A 16,627-nucleotide genomic window follows, 5' to 3' on the forward strand; every position below is an offset into this window, starting at 1 on the left:
AGCTGTGCTTAGCTGAGTACATGAGAGGGGAGAGGTCAAAGGTGGCTGTGCACCATTCATGCACTCCCGTGGTCTTGGGGACAGCCATGGGGCGCTTCAGCTCCTTGGCACAAGCTAGAGCAGCCTTAGGGTTGCTCAAATTGAGGGTTGGCTAGCAGATCCTTAGACTCCATTGCACCACTTGGGGATCACCAATGCACAATAGTGCACCACCCATGCTCTCTTACCCTTTAGGATTGCCAACTTGGTAATAATTGAAGACCAGACACTCCAGCAGGAGTGCCGGAACCTGCCCCGGCCTGCCTCTTCTCCCTGAGGCCCCACCCCTGCCCTGCCTATTCCCCCACAAAGCCCCAACCCTGCTGACGCTTCACATGAGGCCCCACCCTGCCTCTTCCCCCCCGAGGCCACGCACTCCATCCACGCCTCTTCCCTCCTGTCGCTTACTGCTTTTCCCCTCCCACCTCGCCACCCGGGTCAGGAAGGACTCGCCTGTGGAGCTGAGGCTGGGAGCTGCAGCCGCCCAATGCAGATAGGCGGTGGCCCTGGCTGAGCGGGGGCTGCAGCAGGTGATGACCCACCGCCTCCCCCGCCCACAGGAACCAGACTTTGGGTGTCCGGTCAGTAGATCTGACCGGACGCTGTCGGAGCCCCTTTTTGACCAGACTTTCTGGTCAAAAACTCGGCACCAGGCAACTCTATTACCTTTCCATGTACTGGCATGCACCCTCTGCTGTGGGTTGGAGGGTTACACTAAGCCAGGATTCCCCTAAGGTGGAGTACTCAGCTGCCCAGTTAAGGCAGTTTTATGACCTTTCAACATCATCAATACAGTTGTGCAAATAACCAGTTTTACAGTTTAGTGGCCAGACTGAAAGATTGAAAAACAAACAACCAAAAAACTTGTTTCAGGTTGACCTAAAATGAAATGTAAAAACAAATGTTTTGGGAACCAAACAAGTTGATTGAATTTCGTGTTGGGTGGAACGAAATATTTTGTTTTGCTTTTGTGTAAAATTTAAAAAAAGTTGTTTCTAAGGGAAAGGTCTAACTGTTGCTAAACAAAACGTTTTGCCTTTTTTGCATTTTTTTCATCTGAAGCAATTCATTGAATTTGATACAGATGCACTAAATGTTTTGATCAACCTGAATCTGCATTTTTTTTTGGCAAGGAAATAATTTAATCCAATTTTTTTTTACCCAGCTCTAGTTAGTAGTGTTGTAGAAAGGGACTGAAACATGGGCAAGGACTTGGTGCTCAGCTTCTAAATTACATGGGACCAGAAACCATCAATTGCCTTACAGAACCAAAATTATGAAAGATCATTTTTTCAAGAATCAGCTTGCAAGATTTAAAGATGCCAATAAATGAACATTCTAACCTTTGTTTTGGCCCTGAGCATAGGATTATGGGAGAGGAAAGGTCTAGAGGTTTGGACAATCACAAGCTGAAAATGAAAGATGTCAGAGGTGGGGAAAGATTTTAAAAAGAGGGAAGTGTGTGACATAAATAGTCAATTTGATTGAAAACTACTCAAAAATGTACATAAATAATTTGCTAAAAAAAACAAGCATTTTCCATGTTTTATGAGTCAGGTTGCTTCAAAATTCCACAGATTCCCATTTATATTTTCCTAATAAATCCACACACTATGGGAGAAAAAAATCCACAGAATTTTGCAACATTTCATGGACACCCCCAGCCCTTATGCGTAGTACCACCTTTGCTGTGTCAAGCTGATATTTTGCATCCAAGGTCTCCCCACCATCACAGCTGCCTTGCTTAGTATCTACAGTTCATCTTCTTCACAGTGTCAGGATCCATGGAGTGCTTCTCAATCAACTTAATAATGTGACTGGGACAAGAAAATGATAAGTTGTCCTCTGCTGGAAAAGTGACATGAGCCTCCTTTAGTTAGTCTTCGCTCAAGTGCTCCCCTTTCTCTGCAATCACTGATTTGTTTCTTTCTCAGCACCCTGTTCTGTATTCTGCTGCTGCTTCTCCAACAATTCCTACCTCAGAGCTTCAGGAGCAACTAATATTTTATTTATATTTTATTTATTTTTGATTTATTAAGTGTTTCTCTCAATATCCCTGAGTCCAGGGTCAGATTTATAAAATCCACAATGACACAGTTATAGCTACAACATCCTCCCTCCACCCCAGGCATGCAAATTATGGTGCCCATTTATTTTTCATTATTCCCCTATTTTAAAAAGCTTCAATCATCCCATTGGGGGGGGGGGGAGGGGCACAGAGGCAATGCCATGTGATGTAGCTGACCAGTCACATACCACAAACAACAAGCAGTGAAAAGGTGAAATGACCAGGTTGCAAACAGTCAATAAGGTGATAATTGACATGCACGGCAAGAACAATAAATACATTGGCAGAGTTCAGGGTCTGTTTGTGAACAATTTGCAAACAGATAGAAGGACTAAATTATTTGGATAATTTATTTGCAATGAATAATTCGGCCAGCTATAGGATTCAGTCTCTTTCCTACGCTGTGCATGGCTTCTCTGCTGACCAGGGGGCCAGTAGTCCTAGCAGTGGTGGTTTGGTTATGGAATCCTAGAAACATAGGGCTGGAAGGAACCTTCAGAGGAGACCGGGGCTCCAGCCCCCGGAGCTGAGGCAGGACCAAGGATGCCTAGAGTGGACACATATACCTATGTGGCCACACATCCACTAGGAACGGGACTGATGCCCACTACCTCATATCACATAGGTCACCAAATAGCCATTGGATGCTAATCTGGGCTGGGTAGAAACTGGTGAGCTAGAGGTGAAAATCCCCATCTCCCATGCCAAATCCCTTACCCAGCCAGTCCTGGACTGTCTACCATGCAAAAAGTCAACAGTAAGATGAAATGTCGCTGTGTCCAGGCTGATTTGGGGCAGTTACACTTTTCGGTTCTTTTGCTGAGGTTCCTGACGCTGCGGGGTATGTTCCGCTCCCCACCCGTCCCGTCGTGCTCCCGGGGAACCTGGTTAATGAGCAACAGATTCTGTAAAACCCTTTTTAAGAAACAGCCTGAACTCTATCCTGCTGCAGCTGAAGCCAATGGGAGCTGTGCCGTTGTCTTCAGTAGGCATGGAAGTGGGCCAGTTGCAGTTCGGCCCTTACTGTACAGCAGGTGCCTGGATAAGGCCTTGGCATTTGCTCGCACTGCTTTCTCCTCTTCTTGGCGGCTGTTTTGTGGAGCACAGCCTGTCGGTGCACTCAGTGCATGATTCTCTGGGACTGGTTGGGGGATAATGACAGAACAATGCTCTTTTTCAGCCCTCTGCACAACTAAGCAGCATGCCTGAAACAATTCTCCATTCACTTATTTAAGTGCCAGGTGTCCTTTTGCTACATTTTCTCCATATCCTCGTAAATTAAACCACCTTCATTTTCATGCTCTTCTTAGTGACAGATTACGTTCTATTCTGAGGAGTTTCCCAAATGGGTATTGTGATCTTAATTAAAGAAACAATGCAGAGAGCAAAGGGAATGTGCCAGTTGTTAGAGGCTGGTATCACCTGAAAGTGGGCAGGGAAAACTGACACACAGGGCTGGTCTGCACTGGGAACTTCCATCGCCATAGCTACATCTCTCAGATGTGTGAAAAATCCACCCCCCTGAGAGAGGCAGCCATACGCCCTAACCTTAGTGTAGACGGCACTAGGCTGCTGGAAGAATTCTTCCGCCTTTCAAGGAGGTGAATTATCTACACCGATGGGAGCACCCCTCCCATTGGTGCAGGTAGGTCTACACTGAAGTGCTGCAGCTGTAGCATTTTATGTGTAGACAAGCCCATAAAGATCCCTCTCAGAGCCATGTTATAGCAGTGTGCAGAGATTAGTTGTATCTGCTTTGAAACAGGGACCAGACGGTCCCTCACTCCATGTGGGTATGCAAGGGGCCTTCCCTCCCCCAATGTATGCTCTGAATGAGGGACAAGGACGGTGGTAGTCCTACTGTTTGGGGGAGCATAGAGGTCCTCTCTCGTCAGCCTGTGGGGGTGCAGATCACGCCGAAGGGGAAAGGGCAGAGACAGGCCAATGACGCCAATCCCCTACCAAACAGGCACATGGAGCTGGCCAGGCACAGAGAGGGAATTGAGTTAAAAGATGGTGGCCCCTGAGTGCTCCCCAGGTGGACCAGGGAGTGGGACAAGACATTGTGCTCCCCACAGGTTGGTGCAGCTGAGGGTGGCCTGTGCCTACCCCCTGCCATGCGGGGCCTGCAGTGGTACCAGCCCACAGCTGAGAGTAAGATTGGGAACGAGGGAGATGCTAGTTGTGGAAAGACCCTACCCCCGAGATGGGCCACGCAGGAGCTTTGGAACTTAATGGGGTGCACCCAGCTCTGAGAGAGACCTGGGACAGCCAGCAAAGGCTTTGCAGGTAAAGCCCAGCTGAAGGCTGGTCACATGCACACAGCAATGGCAGCCTTCTGGAATGTCAGCATTCTGCGCGTTCTGTATGTAAGACAACATGCTTTGTCACTAACAATGCCCGGACCCCAGAGGTTACCAAATCCCTGCAGCATGTGCTGGATCCCAGGGAAAGAGCACGCTGCTTCCCATCTCACCCCCTCCTGCCACGTGGAGCGAGAGACACCACGTTTCTCATTGTTCTGCGGTATACTTCCTGGATTCCTAGATTCCAAGGCCAGACGGGACCATTGGGACCATCTAGTCTGACCCCCTGTATAACACAGGCCAGAGACCTGCCCCGGAATAATCCCTAGAGCATGTGTTTTAGCAGAGCATCCAATCTTGATTTAAAAATTGTCAGTGATGGAGAATCCACTTTGACCCTTCCTAATTGTTCCAAGGGTTAATTACCCTCCCTGTTAAACATTTATGCTGTGTTTCCAGTCAGATCTGCAGGCCCATATCTTCAAAGGTTGGAGAATCTGGGCTGTAACCTGTTGGAGGACAATACTAAGGAAATGATATCCCTCTTCATACATTTAGTGCAGCAGGGACTCAGGTAACAAAGGGAGCCCTGGCTGGAGATGGTGTCAGATACTTCACACTTTCCAGGTGCAGCCTTATAGCTCAGGAAGCTCACCTCTAAAATCAATGAGCTAATGAATGCAGAATGCGTGTGGTGTGATGGTGTCTCAGTAGATTGCCACAGCCAGCCGAGGCTCAGCTGTGCGATTGTATTAAGGATGGGTAAACCTTGAGAAGGTGGAGGTTTTGTGATCATGCAAACTAATTTTGGCAGTCACAAAACTTGCTCAGGTTCACAAGTTTTTCTGTCCTATTGCTTCAAACCTGGTATTTTTCCAACAATGATTCAATATAAGTAAAAAATAAAAGCCGACATTTTTCTACACAATGGGGAGCCCGGGGTATGTACCACATTATGCATGGAAGGTTCTTTCTGCCCTCGACTGCTAGGCTCTTAGCAGTGAGACCTGGAGATGGTGTATACAGTAGCTGTTATTGCATTAGAATTTCCCCATGTATCTTTTTTCACAGACGCTATATATTTATTTTGCTGCTTAATTTCTCGCCAGTTTCTTCTGCTGGGATTTATTCCCTCTGCCCCTCTCCTCTCATTTTTCAATCTTTCCTGAGTGGGCTGCAAATACAATAATGTTGTAGTTCTGGCCCACTACCTGCAAATAGGCTTGGCAGACTTTGAATTCTCTGGGGCGGTGACTTTCTTTTTTTATACAGTAGAATCTCAGAGTTACGGACACCTCGGGAATGGAGGTTGTTTGTAACTCTGAAATGTTCTATAACCTTGAACAAGACATTACGGACTTCAGCCATGGGGGAGTTGGGACTGCAGTTTCAGGGTAGGGTGGGGTCACAGTTCCAGGTGGTGGGGGGGTTGGGGCTTCTGAACCTAGGGGCCACTGGAGCTCTGGGTGGGGGGCTCCAGGCTTTTGCCCCACGAGAGCACCAGGGATCAGGGCTTTAGACCTGGGGGGAGTTCTGAGGCTTGGAGCTTCAGCCTCATGGCTCCACTCCTGGCTTTAGCCTCGTGGGGGGTGGGAGGGGGGGCTGGGGCTCGGGGCTCCCCACCACTCCGCTCCTGGTTTCAGGAACTCCCGCTCTAGGTATGGGGGGGGGAACCCCTAGGGGCCAGAAACCGGTGCTCCTCTTGTAGCTAAAGCCCCGAGCCCCAGTGACCCCCGTGGAGCTGAAGCCAAGAACGGAGTCATGGGGCTGAATCCCCGAGCCCTGATGATCCCCACGGGGCTGAAGCCAGGAATGGAGTTGTGAGGCTGAAGCCCTGAGCTCCAGCGCTCCCCCGGGTCTAAAGCCCAAGAGTCAGATGTCCCGAGCCCCCTCCACCTGGAGCCCTAACCGCCCCAATATCCCATGGCTGAAGCCATGAGCCCCAGGGTTAAAGCCCCAAGGCAGTACAGTGTTTGCTTTTTGTTTTTTTTTGTGTCTGCTGCTGCCTGATGAATAACTACTGGTTTCACATGGCATCCGGTTGACCGGTAAGTCCATAACTCTGGTGTTCGTATCTTTGAGGTTCTACTGTATGTTTGTATAGTGATTGCCTAACACAGTGGATCCCAGCCTATGTGAGGACTTTAGGTGCTATCACAAAATAAATTTTAAATTCAGTGGCAAAAAACTGTTAACACAGAGTGAAGCTTGCTTGGAGGTGGGTCATCCCCTTGCAGAATGCTGAGTTCAGTAAAATTCGAACATCTGAAAACCAGGAAATGCACAGTTAAGGTTACCCATGCAACCTTAACTCTGCCCTTTTTCAGCACAGTCCCAGTACGCCCTGTTAACACACACACCTTTTGTCTGCCCATGCCCCATTGCTGAAACGTACAAGCTCTTCACATCCTTTTATAGCCCACTCACTCTGACCCACAGGATTCTATTGAACACTGTTAAAGGACAAAAAGAAAAAAAAGTTGCCCATGCCACCTTCCCTCTGCCCTCTTCAAGCAGTGTCTTAATATGCACATAGCACCCGCTCACACTGGCCCTGTGGACTGTATAATTCAGGAGGTTCCAGATCCTGGCGTACACTGTCACACACCAATTCCCCAGAAGAAATGCCATATGTATACAGTTTAAGAAACACTTCACTTGAAGACAGTAGAGGGAAGATGGCGTGGGCAACTTACATAACATAAGAACGGCCATACTGGGCCAGACCAAAGGTCATCTAGCCCAGTATCTTGTCTTCTGACAGTGGCCAATGCCAGTTGCCCCAGAGGGAATGAACAGAACAGGTATCATCAAGTGATCCATCCCCTGTTGCCCATTCCCAGCTTCTGGCAAACAGAGGCTAGGGACACCATCCCTGCCCATCCTGGCTAATAACCATTGATGGACCTATCCTCCGTGAACTTATCTAGTTCTTTTTTGAACCCTGTTATAGTCTTGGCCTTCACAACATCCTCTGCCAAAGAGTTCCACAGGTTGATTGTGTGTTGTGTGAAAAAATACTTCCTTTTCTTTGTTTTAAACCTGCTGCCTATTAATTTCATCCCTACTTATAAGACGGAGTAAATAACACTTCCTTATTTACTTTCTCCACACCAGTCATCATTTTATAGACCTCAATCATATCCCCCCTTAATCATCTCTTTTACAAGCTGAAAAGGCCCAGTCTTATTACTCTCTCCTCATATGGAAGCTGTTCCATATCCCTAATCATTTTTTTTTGCCCTTTTCTGAATCTTTTCCAATTCCAATATATCTTTTTTGACATGGGGTGACCACATCCACATGCAGTATTCAAGATGTGGATGTACCATGGATTTATATAGAGGCAATATGATATTTTCTGTCTTATTATCTAACCCTTTCTTAATGATTCCCAACATTCTGTTTGCTTTTTTGACTTCTCCCCCACCCCTTTTTTTGTGTGTGTGTGGTGGGTGAGAATGAATGGGTTGTAAAAGGAGGCAAAGGTTCAGCAACTGGGGGGTTGGCAGTGTAAAGGTGTGTGCATGTTAACAGCACGTAATGGGGCATTGCTGAAAGAGGGCAGAGTTAAGGTTGCACGGATAACCTTAACTGTGAAATTTCCTCATTTTCAGATGTTCAAGTTTTGCTTGACTCAGCAGTCTTCAAGGGGATGACCTACCACCAACCAATCTTAATTCTGCATTATTGTTATTATTATTATTATTATTTTGCCATTGAATTTCCTAGGAAAAATGTCCAGGAAAAGCTCGGTTAGTAGTCATTTAGGCAATTGTTTATATCGTGTCCCACAGTTAGCATACTGAGCCAGCTCCCCCCATCCCCACCCTGCACACACATCATCTGTGCCCACCAGTTGTGCTTCAGTATGCCTCCCAAGCTATGCCCCTGACCCATTCAGAGTGTTTCCTCGCCTCCAGCCTGGCCCCCTCCCCACTACTATAGCTGGGCCTCTCCACCACAATTAGGGAACGCATCTCCCTGAACTCTTCACTCTTTGGTATACAAACGTTTCTATTGCCTCCCTTCTCCTATAAAACATCTCACGTGCAGTGCCTGGAGCAAAGTGGAATTGTGTTCGATTGCAGGGGGGTTGGGGTGCACTGGCAGAGCTGGTGGTGCAAAGGTGTTGGGGTGCACTGGTAGAGCTAGTGATGCATGGGGGGTTGGGGTTTACTGGCAGAGCTGAGGGTATGGGGGTTGGGGTGCACTGGGAGAGTTGGAGTGCATGGAGGATTGGGGTGCACTGGCAGAGCTGGAGGTACAGGGGTTTGGGGTGCACTGGTAGAGCTAGGGGTGCACGGGGGTTGGGGTGCACTGGCAGAGCTGGGGATACAGGGGATTGGGGTGCACTCACAGAGCTGGGGGTACAGAGGGGTTGGGGTGCAGTGGCAGAGATGAGGGTATGGGCATTGGGGTGCACTGGCAGAGTTGAGGGTGCAGGGGGGTTGGGGTGCACTGGCAGAGCTGTGGGTGCAGGGGGGTTGGGGTGAACTGGCAGAGTTGAGGGTGCAGAGAGTTGGGGTGAACTGGCAGAACTGGGAGTGCAGGGGGGTTGGGGTGAATTGGCAGAGTTGAGGGTGCAGGGGCTTGGGGTGCACTGGCAGAGTTAGATAAGTTTATGGAGGGAATGGTTTAATGGTAAAACATAGTAGTCAAGGAAAACCAAGCAATGGTAGGTAAATAGTATAATGGCTAACAGGGGTCAGGCTGGAGACTCTTGCCTATATGCTCGGTGTCTTACTGATCGCCATATTTGGGGTCGGGAAGGAATTTTCCTCCAGGGCAGATTGGCTGAGCCTCTGGAGGTTTTTCGCCTTCCTCCGCAGCATGGGGCAGGGATCTCTAGCAGGAGGGTCTCTGCCGATTGAAGTCACTAAAAACAGGATTGGGGACTTCAACAGCAGAGTCCAGGGAAGGGGTAGGGACGGTTTTATGGCCTGCAGCATGCAGGGGGTCAGACCAGATGATCATAATGGTCCCTTCTGACCTTAAAGTCTATGAGTCTATGAGTCTATGAGTTGAGGATGCAGGGGGTTGGGGTGAACTGGCAGAGCTGGGGTTTCAGGGGGTTGGGGTGCACTGGCAGAGCTGGGGATGCAGGGAGGGTTGGGTTGCACTGGCAGAGCTGAGGGCTGCCATGCCTCCCACACCTGAGTCTATAATCTTTCTTGCCTCTCCTACCATCTATCCCTGTTTATGCCCCTCCCCATAACCTCCCTCCCCTCGCTGCAGCCCCAACACCCTTTGCTCCTCCTTCCCCACTCCTCCCTCCCCTAACAGCCCTCCCTTCCCCATAAGGAGTCACATGTCTGCTTCCTCCCCTCCCCCCACCCAAAGACTGGTTCCATTTCCACAAAATAAAATTGCCACCCGTGATCCACAAATCCCTGCCACCTCCAGCCATTCAGTCCAAAACTCTGTCTTACGTGGGGGGCTCTGATTAACTTACCCATAGTTCCCTTAATGAAAGGGTGAGTTCATAGCCATCCAGAGGGCTGGGATTCATCCAGGCATCCTCCCTGGTTAGCATTACAAGGCAGCAAAAGGGAACCATTGGGGGGGCAGAGGCAGGGTCTCAGGGGGAAGGAGTGTGGCAGTGGGGTGGGGCCAAGGTTAGGGCACCGCTGTCCCCCAGTTCTAGGGAGCTTCTGGCAGTAGGACATAGAATCATAGAATCATAGAATCATAGATTATAGGACTGGAAGGGACCTCGAGAGGTCATCGAGTCCAGTCCCCTGCCCGCATGGCAGGACCAAATACTGTCTAGACCATCCCTGATAGACATTTATCTAACCTACTCTTAAATATCTCCAGAGACGGAGATTCCACAACCTCCCTAGGCAATTTGTTCCAGTGTTTAACCACCCTGACAGTTAGGAACTTTTTCCTAATGTCCAACCTAGACCTCCCTTGCTGCAGTTTAAACCCATTGTTTCTGGTTCTATCCTTAGAGGCTAAGGTGAACAAGTTCTCTCCCTCCTCCTCATGACACCCTTTTAGATACCTGAAAACTGCTATCATGTCCCCTCTCAGTCTTCTCTTCTCCAAACTAAACAAACCCAGTTCTTTCAGCCTTCCTTCATAGGTCATGTTCTCAAGACCTTTAATCATTCTTGTTGCTCTTCTTTGGACCCTTTCCAATTTCTCCACATCTTTTTTAAAATGCGGCGCCCAGAACTGGACACAATACTCCAGCTGAGGCCTAACCAGAGCAGAGTAGAGCGGAAGAATGACTTCTCGTGTCTTGCTCACAACACATCTGTTAATGCATCCCAGAATCATGTTTGGTTTTTTTGCAACAGCATCACACTGTTGACTCATATTTAGCTTGTGGTCCACTATAACCCCTAGATCCCTTTCTGCCGTACTCCTTCCTAGACAGTCTTTTCCCATTCTGTATGTGTGAAATTGATTTTTCCTTCCTAAGTGGAGCACTTTGCATTTGTCTTTGTTAAACTTCATCCTGTTCAACTCAGACCATTTCTCCAATTTGTCCAGATCATTTTGAATTATGACCCTGTCCTCCAAAGCAGTTGCAATCCCTCCCAGTTTGGTATCAGCCGCAAACTTAATAAGCGTACTTTCTATGCCAATATCTAAGTCGTTGATGAAGATATTGAACAGAGCCGGTCCCAAAACAGACCCCTGCGGAACCCCACTCGTTACGCCTTTCCAGCAGGATTGGGAACCATTAATAACAACTCTCTGAGTACGGTTATCCAGCCAGTTATGCACCCACCTTATAGTAGCCCCATCTAATTTGTATTTGCCTAGTTTATCGATAAGAATATCATGCGAGACCGTATCAAATGCCTTACTAAAGTCTAGGTATACCACATCCACCGCTTCACCCTTATCCACAAGGCTCGTTATCCTATCAAAGAAAGCTATCAGATTGGTTTGACACGATTTGTTCTTCACAAATCCATGCTGGCTGTTCCCTATCACCTTTCCACCTTCCAAGTGTTTGCAGATGATTTCCTTAATTACTTGCTCCATTATCTTCCCTAGCACAGAAGTTAAACTAACTGGTCTGTAGTTACCTGGGTTGTTTTTATTTCCCTTTTTATAGATAGGCACTATATTTGCCCTTTTCCAGTCTTCTGGAATCTCTCCCGTCTCCCATGACTTTCCAAAGATAATAGCTAGAGGCTCAGATACCTCCTCTATTAGCTCCTTGAGTATTCTAGGATGCATTTCATCAGGCCCGGGTGACTTGCAGGCATCTAACTTTTCTAAGTGATTTTTAACTTGTTCTTTTTTTATTTTATCCGCTAAACCTACCCCCTTCCCATTAGCATTCACTATGTTAGGCATTGCTTCAGACTTCTCGGTGAAGACCGAAACAAAGAAGTCATTAGGCATCTCTGCCATTTCCAAGTTTCCTGTTACTGTTTCTCCCTCTTCACTAAGCAGTGGGCCTACCCTGTCTTTGGTCTTCCTCTTGCTTCTAATGTATTGATAAAAAGTCTTTTTGTTTCTTTTTATTCCCGTAGCTAGTTTGAGCTCATTTTGTGCCTTTGCCTTTCTAATCTTGCCCCTGCATTCCTGTGTTGTTTGCCTATATTCATCCTTTGTAATCTGTCCTAGTTTCCATTTTTTATATGACTCCTTTTTATTTTTTAGATCGTGCAAGATCTCATGGTTAAGCCAAGGTGGTCTTTTGCCACATTTTCTATCTTTCCTAACCAGCGGAATAGCTTGCTTTTGGGCCCTTAATAGTGTCCCTTTGAAAAACTGCCAACTCTCCTCAGTTGTTTTTCCCCTCAGTCTTGATTCCCATGGGACCTTACCTATCAGCTCTCTGAGCTTCCCAAAATCTGCCTTCCTGAAATCCATTGTCTCTATTTTGCTGTTCTCCCTTCTACCCTTCCTTAGAATTGCAAACTCTATGATTTCATGATCACTTTCACCCAGGCTGCCTTCTACTTTCACATTCTCAACGAGTTCCTCCCTATTTGTTAAAATCAAGTCTAGAACAGCTTCCCCCCTAGTAGCTTTTTCAACCTTCTGAAATAAAAAGTTGTCTCCAATGCAGTCCAAGAATTTGTTGGATAGTCTGTGCCCCGCTGTGTTATTTTCCCAACATATATCCGGATAGTTGAAGTCCCCCATCACCACCAAATCTTGGGCTTTGGATGATTTTGTTAGTTGCTTGAAAAAAGCCTCATCCACCTCTTCCACCTGGTTAGGTGGCCTGTAGTAGACTCCTAGCATGACATCTCCCTTGTTTTTTGCCCCTTTAAGCCTAACCCAGAGACTCTCAACACTTCCGTCTCCTATGTCCATCTCTACCTCAGTCCAAGTGTGTACATTTTTAATATATAAGGCAACACCTCCTCCCTTTTTCCCCTGTCTATCCTTCCTGATCAAGCTGTACCCATCCACACCAACATTCCAATCATGTGTATTATCCCACCAAGTTTCAGTGATGCCAACAATGTCATAGTTGTATTTATTTATTAGCACTTCCAGTTCTTCCTGCTTATTCCCCATACTTCTTGCATTTGTATATAGGCATCTAAGATACTGGTTTGGTCTTTCCTCCCAGTTTTGTCCTGATTCTCCTTTCTCTCTGCCAATATAGCCCACACTCCCTCTTGTTTCCGATCCATCTCCCCGGTCTCCATGTTCCCCACTTACCTGTGGGCTTTGCTCACCTGTCCCCGTCGAACCTAGTTTAAAGCCCTCCATCTGTGGACATACTTTATGTAGACTCCAAGTGTCTGAATATTGAGATACACTGACATCTGCGATGGAGTCAGGCATTTCACCACTGGCCTAACTAAACTGGCACATGGCACCGCAGACTCTGCTGCTCCTGACAGCAGATTTTGGAGGCCATGGCTACACTACAGAGCTTACAGTGGAGCAGCTGCACGGATACACCTGTGCCGCTATAGTGCTGCTATTGCAGATGCTCTAAGTCACCCGGAGAGAGCTCTCCCATTGCTTAATTACTCCAAGCCCCGCGAGCGGCGCTAGCTATGGCGGCAGGAGAAGCTCTCCCGCTGACATAGCGCTGTCCACACCGGTGCTTAGGTCGGTGTAATTTACGGCACTCAGGGGGTGGTTTATTTACACCCCTGAGCAACATAACTTATACTGACGTAAGCTGTAGCGTAGCCATAGCCTACGTCTAGTGTCGTCATGTTCAAACATGCCATGATATTCCTCCCAATGGCACCACTTTCAGAACAGGTTGTGTGACTATGAATTGACTCCTCTGGGAACCTGAGACAATGACACAGTGGGATTGCCTTACCCATTGAAGTGGAGATTTTTCCAGCCAGGGGCTAGTAGCAGCATTTGCAAATTATTAGCAATAGTAAAATAGCATTAGTAATAGTAAAAATATCCTAACCAATAATGAATAGGGAGCTCAGTCCGTTTAGCTGATCAAAGAGAATATTGAGATTGACTTGATTACAGTGTATAAGGAGCAAATATTGGGTACTAAAGGGCTCATTGAGCTAGCACAGAAAACTAGAACGGGAAGTTCAAGCCAAACACATTCCAGTTAGAAACAAGGCATGAATTTCTAACAGAGGGTGATCAGCCCTGGAACAAACTACCAAGGAAAGCAGCGAATATTCCATCTCTTGAAGTCTTCAAATCAAGACCAGCCTGGATTGTCAATCACAAGTTAATGGGCTCAGGCCAGGGGTATCTGGGTGACCTATATTACACAAGTCAGACTAGATGATCTGTTGGGCCTTTCTGGCCCAAAAATCTATGAATAATATTTTGCACGTCTATACTGGCTTTAGTTTAAGGTTCACAAAGCATGTTACAAACACTGAACTGCCTAGCTTCCTAGCCGAGTCTGAATGTATAACGTGAGACTCTCAGCTGCCCCAGAGCGCCACACAGCGCATTCAGGAGTGAGTGGGACAAGGTTGGGTGAAAGCTGTCTTTGGATGCCCTGTTAGAGGGGAGTCCTCCAGCTCAGAGGTGTCTGCATTCCCCTTCTGGGTAATCGCTGCAGTACTGATGGGGAACCATGCAGCCCTAGTCTGCACAGCCCTCCCTCACACAGATGGGGAATGAGGTCTGGACCCCTCCTCATGCACTAGCACATATATGTTTGTGTTTCCAACAAGGGAGGGAAAAGTTACAATCAAAAAGAAAAAACAACATCCTCTCCATTTCTAAAGCGTTCAGGCGAACATTCCACTTTCTAACCCCTCCCTCCTTTTCAAAACAGGTAAATGTAGGACCAAAGCAATTTGACAGTATTACTTTAAACAAGTAAACACAAGAAGTTGAAACGCAGCCCTTTTCTTTTCTTGTACTGAATTGCCACTGAATTATTTGTATATCCATAGTGTATTCGTTAAGCATACACTTGGCAAGAAAAAACAATTCTATTTGCCCTTGAGCAACAGTACAGAGTTAATCTGTCAACATGTGTTTGAACTAAAAAGCTTTGATCATGCTAAATGTTGCATATGGTTAAAAAATAAACAATTCCTTCCCTCTCTCCTGTAATTTATCTGTAGACTGGTAGAAAGTACTAGTGTGAATTTGGCGGAGGGAAGATGTCTGTTTTCTATGGAGTATGGAGCTGTCAGTAATTCAGTCAGCATTATATAAAAACTAGCATGCCCCTCTGCAGCTAGTAGATCACACTCATCCCTGGTGTAACTTCAGTGAAGTCAGCAAAGTTATGCTGCGGAGGAATTTGGTGTCTAATTCCCTTTTCCTGTGTGAGCCAAAAATGCTGATGCTACTATGATTATGACAGTAGGTCTACCCATGAATCACAGAAAAATTACACATAAGAACTAAAGTGCTGACCGTAATCTAATCATCCTTGAGGTCAGGTTGAATGTAGACATTTAAAAATATATCAAGACAACTGAAACTTTGATGGGGCATATATAATGGAGTGGCAGAGAAACAGGAAACAGCCCCAATCTCAAGCTTCCAACTTTCCTCCCTTAAATGAAACATATCTCTCGGTCTCTGATTTGTTGGCTGATAGGGATCTAGCCATCACTGTAGGCCAACAATTCTTTTCAATCTAATGAGTACTAGGATCTCCACAGGATGAGAGTCCGGGGCAAACTATTCTGGTGAAGGGTTGACAATGGGAGGCTCTAAAGTAGTGATACTCAGACCTCAGTGGGTCAGGAGCCAAATTAGCGATCAGCATTACCCAAAAGAGCCACAGTCGTGTGACTTCATTGGTTCATTTACTATTATATCTATATCTATATTATTGTCACCGCAAAATGACTGACCAAGTATAATTATTTTATCAACTACAATTGGTTAGTAACATAGTAAAAGCATCCTGATTGGTTAATAATTAAATCACACAGTGTTTTAATATCATGTGCCGCAAAGAACCATGGGAGACACATTAAAAGAGCCACTTGCAGCTCCCAAGCCTCAGTCTGAGTATTGCAGCTCTAGAGTGTGTAATATACAAAGACTGCTGCCAGCCGGAGCCCAGCTGACTGAATAGGAGGCAACCCTGGCCATTGTGATGTCACCAAAGGGTAGGCGGCCTGTGCCAGGAGAGGGAGTTGGGTGATGAGAGAGCTCATTTGGGGTCAGAGAGAGAGAGGTGTGTGGGTTAGACAGAGAGAGTGGAGGGTCAGGGACAGGTACGGACAGTGTTGGGGAACTACCTGGTTAGGCTAGGAGAAAGGGTGGAGAAGGAGAACGAGGAAGAAAGGAGCCTTCATCGGTTTTGGAGAATCATTTGAATTGTTCAGGGTTAAACCTCCAAACTCCAACTTTTTGAGGTTCATTCCTATGGGTCAAGTTAAAAGAACCTTCCAACAAAGCAACTTTTCCGTCCTTTTGGACTGGCCTTGCCAACAACATGCTACATGCATCGGTGCTAAATGTCATGGTTCCAGTGCCTCCCATGTGTAACTCTGCCCCGCAACACTGAACCCCAATAACTAGACACACTCAGGGATCTTGTCCAGGCATTTCACTGGTTTGCAGCTGCCTGAGCCACAAAGCAAAATCTCTACTCTATTACACACTGTAATGACTGGAGTGGAGTTCCTCTGGATTTGCACTTGTGTAACTGATGGCTGAATATGGCCCTGTGCTTGCAGATCATCCTGGTGCAGTAATAGTGACTGTGGGAGTCATGAGACCCCTGCAACTGAACAGACTCTCAGGGGCTTCTTCCAGTGAAGCTTTATTGTCTATCCCTTACCATGGAAAACCATTTAGAATGCTC

General features: G+C 46.9%; 1 protein-coding gene across 3 annotated transcripts in view; it reads left to right on the forward strand.

Moving 5' to 3' along the window:
* Positions 1 to 16,627, forward strand: part of NRG2 (neuregulin 2) — a 382,704-nt gene that overhangs the window by 307,464 nt on the left and 58,613 nt on the right. The window lies entirely within an intron of this gene.

This window comes from Chrysemys picta, chromosome 8 (assembly GCF_011386835.1).
Source record: "Chrysemys picta bellii isolate R12L10 chromosome 8, ASM1138683v2, whole genome shotgun sequence".
Taxonomy (NCBI): Eukaryota; Metazoa; Chordata; order Testudines; family Emydidae; genus Chrysemys; species Chrysemys picta.